This window comes from Triticum urartu, chromosome 1 (genome assembly GCF_003073215.2).
Source record: "Triticum urartu cultivar G1812 chromosome 1, Tu2.1, whole genome shotgun sequence".
In the NCBI taxonomy this organism is placed as follows: Eukaryota; Viridiplantae; Streptophyta; class Magnoliopsida; order Poales; family Poaceae; genus Triticum; species Triticum urartu.
In genome coordinates, this window is record NC_053022.1 from 259460025 (window position 1) to 259466750 (window position 6726).

Below are 6726 nucleotides of genomic sequence, written 5' to 3' on the forward strand. Positions count from 1 at the left end.
ATGCTAAGTTCATGGCAAGGCCCTGTTATGTTTATCTGCATCTCAAGATGCCGGGTCATAAGGGGACCATCATGGTACATGGGAGTCGTAAGATTGCTTTGGAATGTGAAGAAGGTGATGCGGCTTATGCTGAGTCGGTTTGTGCAATAGAGGAGTTGAAGTTCTACAAGGACAATGTTGATCCGGCAGATATGACTTCTTTGAAAAAGCCAACTATAGAGCATGATCCAGCCTTGAAGTTTAAATCGGCTGAGGAGACGAAGCTGGTTGACTTTGTCCTTGGTGATTCATCCAAGCAGTTTAGCATCAGTGCTAATCTGGATCTAAAATAGGAAGGCGTGCTCATCGAGTTCATCCATGAGAACCGGGACATCTTTGCATGGAAACCTGCTAACATACCAGGTGGACCGAGGGAACTCGCTGAGCACACTCTTAATATTGATCCTAAGTTTAAACTGGTCAGGCAGTTTCTCCGCCGCTTCAATGAAGAAAGGCGTAAGGCTATTGGTGAGGAGGTAGCCCGGCTCTTGGCAGCAGGGTTTATTGTGGAGGTTTTTCACCCTGAGTGGTTAGCTAACCCGATGCTAGTACTTAAGAAGAACGGCACTTGGCGGATGAAAGTACAACTATCCCTGGGTGGTTTTGGTAATTCCTAACAACATATAGCTCATTGAGCTAACATTATTCCAAGATTAATATTTCAGGAAAAGCTCAATGAATGGCATGGCATGGATGAGGAAAGTGGATCCCTCAAAATTCTAAGGACAAAAAGTTTGGCTCAAGCTTGAAGCTCAAGACTCTACATTTTATATTTTAGTGATCCAAGATCACATTGAGTCCATAGGAAAAGCCAATACTATCAAGGAGGGATGAGGTGTTGCTTAATGGCTTGCTTGCTCAAAATGCTTAGTGATATGCTCCAAAACCCTCAACTACTTTCCCACACCCACATATGACCTAAACCAAAAGTCAAACTCGGCCCCACCGATTCTTTCTATCCGGCGCCACCGAGTTTCAAATGTCATAGCCACTGCCACAAACCCTAGGCAAATCGGTCTCACCGATAGGGATCTCGGTCTCATCGAGATGGGATTGTAATCTCTCTGTTTCCCTTCGTAACGTTTTGGTCTTACCGAGATGAGCGAGCGGTCCCATCGAGATTGCAATGTAAACTCTCTGTTTCCCTTTTGTAACATTTCGGTCTCACCGAGATGAGCGAATCGGTCCCACCTAGTTTACCTGACCAACTCTCTGGTTAGCTTATTACCAAAATCGGTCCCACCGAGTTTGTGTAATCGGTCACATCGAGATTACGTTATGCCCTAACCCTAACCATATCGGTCCTACTGAGTTGCATCTCAGTCCCACCGAAAATCCTAACGGTCACTAGGTTTGCTGAATCAGTCCGACCGAGTTTAACCATTCGGTCCCACCGAGTTTGGCAAATTGTGTGTAACGGTTAGATTTTGTGTGGAGGCTATATATACCCCTCCATCCACTCTTCATTCATGGAGAGAGCCATCAGAACATACCTACACTTCCAATACACATTTTCTGAGAGAGAACCACCTACACTTGTGTTGAGGTCAAGATATTCCATTCCAACCATATGAATCTTGATCTCTAGCCTTCCCCAAGTTGCTTTCCACTCAAATCTTCTTTCCACCAAATCCAAATCCTGTGAGAGAGAGTTGAGTGTTGGGGAGACTATCATTTGAAGCACAAGAGCAAGGGGTTCATCATCAACACACCATTTGTTACTTCTTGGAGAGTGGTGTCTCCTAGATTGGCTAGGTGTCACTTGGGAGCCTCCGACAAGATTGTGGAGTTGAACCAAGGAGTTTGTAAGGGCAAGGAGATCGCCTACTTTGTGAAGATCTACCGCTAGTGAGGCAAGTCCTTCGTGGGCGACGGCCGTGATGGAATAGACAAGGTTGCTTCTTCGTGGACCCTTCGTGGGTGGAGCCCTCCGTGGACTCGCACAACCGTTACCCTCCATGGGTTGAAGTCTCCATCAACGTGGATGTACGATAGCACCACCTATCGGAACCACGACAAAAACATTCGTGTCTCCAATTGCGTTTGAATCCTCCAAACCCTTCCCTTTACATTCTTGCAAGTTGCATGCTTTACTTTCCGCTGCTCGTATACTCTTTTGCATGCTTGCTTGAATTGTGTGGAGATTGCTTGACTTGTGCTAAGATAGCTAAAATCTGCCAAGAACTAAAATTGGGAAAAGGCTAGATTTTTATTTGGTCAAGTAGTCTAATCACCCCCCTAGACATACTTTCGATCCTACAGCGGATGTGTGTGGACTACACAGATTTGAACAAGGCTTGTCCAGCTGATCCCTTTGCTCTCCCTCATATCGATCAAATCATTGATTCTACGGCGGGTTGTGAGCATTTGAGCTTTCTAGATGCTTATTCTGGTTATCATCAGATCAAAATGGCAGTTAAGGACCAGGAGAAGACAACTTTTATAACTCCCTTTGGAGCCTTCTGCTATGTATCTATGCCTTTTGGGCTCAAGAGCGCCCAGGCAACTTATCAGCACTATGCAGAATTGTCTTCATGACCAGATTGGGCGCAATGTTCATGCTTATGTGGATGATATTGTGGTGAAGTCCAGAAAGGAGGCGACGTTGATAGCTGACTTGAAGGAAACCATTGATAATCTTCGGGTCTATAAGATGATGCTTAATCCGGCCAAGTGTGTTTTTGGTGTTCCGGCAGGTAAGCTCTTGGGTTTTCTAGTGTCTAATAGGGGTATTGAAGCTAATCCGAAAAAGATCAAAGCTATTACGTCTCTGGCTAAACCGGCGTGTATCAACGATGTTCAACGTCTGGCGGGCCGTATTGCAACATTGAGCCGATTTATCAGCCATTTGGGAGAGAGAGCAATCCCTCTATATCAGATGATGAAGAAGACAAACAATTTTGTCTCGAGTGATGCTGCTAATGCGGCGTTTGAGGATTTGAAGAAGCAGTTAGCCGAGCCACCTGTTTGCTGCTCTGGTCGATAAAGAGCCGCTGTTATTGTATGTGGCAGCTAATGCCCGGGCTGTCAGTGTGGCCATTGTTGTAGATCGTAAGGAGGCTGGCAAGAAATATCCGGTTCAATGGCCGATTTATTATATCAGTGAGGTGCTCATTGAGTCCAAACAGAGGTACCCACATTGGCAGAAACTGGTGTATGGAGTCTTCATGGCAAGCCGGAAGCTTAAGGAGTATTTTCAGGGTCATCCCATCACTGTGGTCAGTTCTGCCCCTTTGGGAGATATCATCCAAAATAGGGAAGCAACATGCCGGGTTGCCAAGTGGGCCATTGAGCTTGGACCCCACGGGTTAAAATATATGCCTCGCATGACGATCAAGTCCCAAGCGCTTGTGGATTTCATCAATGACTGGACAAAGTTACAGGCGCCAGAAGAAAAGCCAGATAACACTTATTGGACTATTCATTTTGATGGGTCCAGGCAATTGGAGGGCTCGGGGGCTGGAGTCGTGTTAACTTCCCCACGAGGTGATAAGTTTTGTTATGCTCTCCGTTTAATGTTCCCTTGCACTAACAATGCAGCTGAGTATGAGGCTTTACTCCATGGTCTTCGAATGGCTAAGGAGATGAATCTAAGCCGGGTTAAGTGCTTTGGTGACTCAGACCTGGTGGCCCAACAAGTATCTGGTACTTGGGATTCCAAGGACCCACTCATGGCAGCGTATCGTCGAGAAGTAGATATTGTTGCAGATCACTTCAAGGGTTATCAGGTTGACCAGGTGGACCGGCGAAAGAATGAAGCGGCGGACGCTTTAAGCCATTTGGGTTCCCAACGTAAACCGGTTCCACCCAATGTTTTTCTGGATGTTTTGCATAACCTGTCGGTCAAGCTACCTACAGAGGAGGATTTGGTTGTTCCTGACCCGGAGGCTCAGTTAGTGGCAGCTCTTCATGTTATCCCGGATTGGACGGTCCCATATTTGGCGTATATGAACCGGGGAAAGTTACCGGAGGATGAAACTTTGGCCAGGCAGATAATCCGGTGATCCAAGTCAATGACCATTATCAATGGGGAATTGCATCATTGCAGTGTAACGGGGGTGTTTCAGTGTTGTGTGTCTCCTGAAGAAGGCTGTGAGATTTTGCGTGAGATCCATGAAGGAGATTGCGGTCACCACGCCGGTTCAAAATCCTTGGTAGCTAAGGCTTTTCGTCACAGTTTCTATTGGTTGACGGCTCATGCTGATGCTGAGGACTTGGTAAAGAGGTATGATGGTTGTCAGAAGTTTTCATGCCGCGCTCTTGTTCCGGCTCAGGAATTGAGGATGATTCCAATCACTTGGCCGTTTGCAACTTGGGGGCTGGATATGGTCGGGCCCTTTAAGAGCTCCAAGGATAAGAAGACCCACCTTCTAGTGGCGGTTGATAAGTTCACTAAGTGGGTGGAGGCAGAGCCAGTCAGTAAGTGTGTTGCAGCCACGGCGGTTCAATTCATCAAGAAGTTGATTTTCCGGTTTGGTTTTCCACACAACATCATAACAGATAATGGTACTAATCTGTCCAAGGGTGCTATGGAAGAATTTTGTAAACGTTAGCACATCCGGCTTGACGTGTCATCAGTGGCTCACCCCCAATCTAATGGTCAGGCGGAGAGAGCCAATCAAGAGATCCTAAGAGGCATCAAGCCCCAGCTTATGGTTCCTTTAAAGCGGACACCGGGTTGTTGGGTGCAGGAGTTACCTTCGATGTTATGGAGCATTAATACCACGCCCAACAGATCTACGAGTTATACACCTTTCTTCATGGTTTACGGAGCAGAGGTGGTACTCCCTAGTGACATCTGTCATGACTCACCCTGTGTGGCGGCTTATGTTGAAGCCGACAATGAGAAAGGCACGTGAGGAAGCACTTGACATGTTAGATGAGGAGCGTGATATTGCAGCGGCGCGTTCGGTGATTTATCAGCAAGATCTGCGTCGTTATCACAGTCGTCGGGTTAAACCAGAACATTTCAAGAAGGGGATCTGGTGCTCTGGCTCATCCAGGATCAGACTGATATGCGCAAGTTATCCCCGCCTTGGGAAGGACCCTTCATGGTCAGCAAGAATCTGCACAACGGGTCATACTACCTTATCGATGTTCGAGAGCACAAAGACTCACGTAAATCAGAGGAGGAGACCCACTGACCGTGGAATATAGCTCATCTTCGGCCTTATTACACCTGAGCCATAGGCTCCTCTTATGTACATATTCTTGACAATGTATATATTATGATGATCAATATAATAAACCGGCATCCCTGCTAAAGCGGGGCCTCTGCTGTTATTCCTTGAAAGGTTTTTGGTTACATGGGGGCTTCTGTTTATAAAGCGGAGTTCTAATTACCCATTGATCCGGCTCATAAGCCACACATAAAAAACACTTGGGGGCTTGCCACCCAAGGTCAAAAGGAGCCAAAGAGAGTCTGTTGCAAAGCACAACTCAAACATAGGCACCCATTGAGCACAACTCAAATATTACTAGGGGGATCTTTGCTTCTACAAGAACCAAGAGTCTATAACCTTGTAATAGGCTATAAAAGCTAGGCTTGGAAGCCAGGTGTATTCACCTAAAACCTCGGGTTATCCTGCCTTTTTAAGTAAGCCACTCCGTTCACGTAATCCTGGTAGACCGGTCGAACATTTGACAAGTCAATCTTATAAAGACCCTAAACTTGTCATAGTTAAAATGACGATTGGTTGATGTGAGGTCCATCTTATAAGGCTTTGTGAAATGGTTTAACTCAGTGGCTTGGCAGCCCATGAAAAGCCTTGCTATTTTTACATATTTTCTTCTGAAATCTTTTTAATGTTTCTTTTGAGGTGTTTTATATTAATTCGGTTTTTATTGAACCGTTTTTGCTGTTGATTATAAATCGTCAGTATGCATTCAAACTAGAATCCGGTGTTGATTGACCCGGTCTAGCTTTGACTAACAAGTCGCTAGTATGATATACGAATAATCCGGTGTTTATTACAACCCGGTACGTCTTTACTATAAACCGGCAAAACAGGGAGGAGTTATCAGTACTCAAGATTTGGGTTATCACCCTTACTACAGAAAGTTGGTTAGCCAACGATGTGATTCAATGTCAAAAGTATGATATATTTCATATTTGATTGTCATTCAATACAGCCTGGTTATAAACCCAGATTATATGTTGGGCATTGTGACCCGTTCGACGATAAACCGGCAGGACACTTTCAACTTGTTATATGCAGAAACACGTCAAATAAATCTGCTAAGGATCATAAGCAAACGTAACATAAATCACGGCGAATTAATAGTATCATGCAAAGTGAATATGCACGATGGCATAGCAGACCAAGTGTTTAAACTAGCCTATTACAAGGCATTTTGATGCCCAAAAGGATAATTGTTTCCAGCAAGTATTACAGTATGCAGAAGAATAAACCGGCCTCTGGATTATGACTCTTCGCCAGGCTGGCTTGACGGTTGTGGATCATCCTGCACCGGTTCACCCTCCTCCTCTCCACCCAGCGGCTGGAAATCAATGGTGGTCCAGTCGATTCTAGTTAGGGCCTTGAATACAGCTTCGTCGCTTATAAGGGTGGAGGGGTCAACATCAAGAGCGTAGGTATGCTTACGGATTGGTGGGATAAGATTCTCCACATCATGAGTTGGCGCAGCAAGTCGTTTATTGCCAGCAACATAAACCGGCTGATAGTG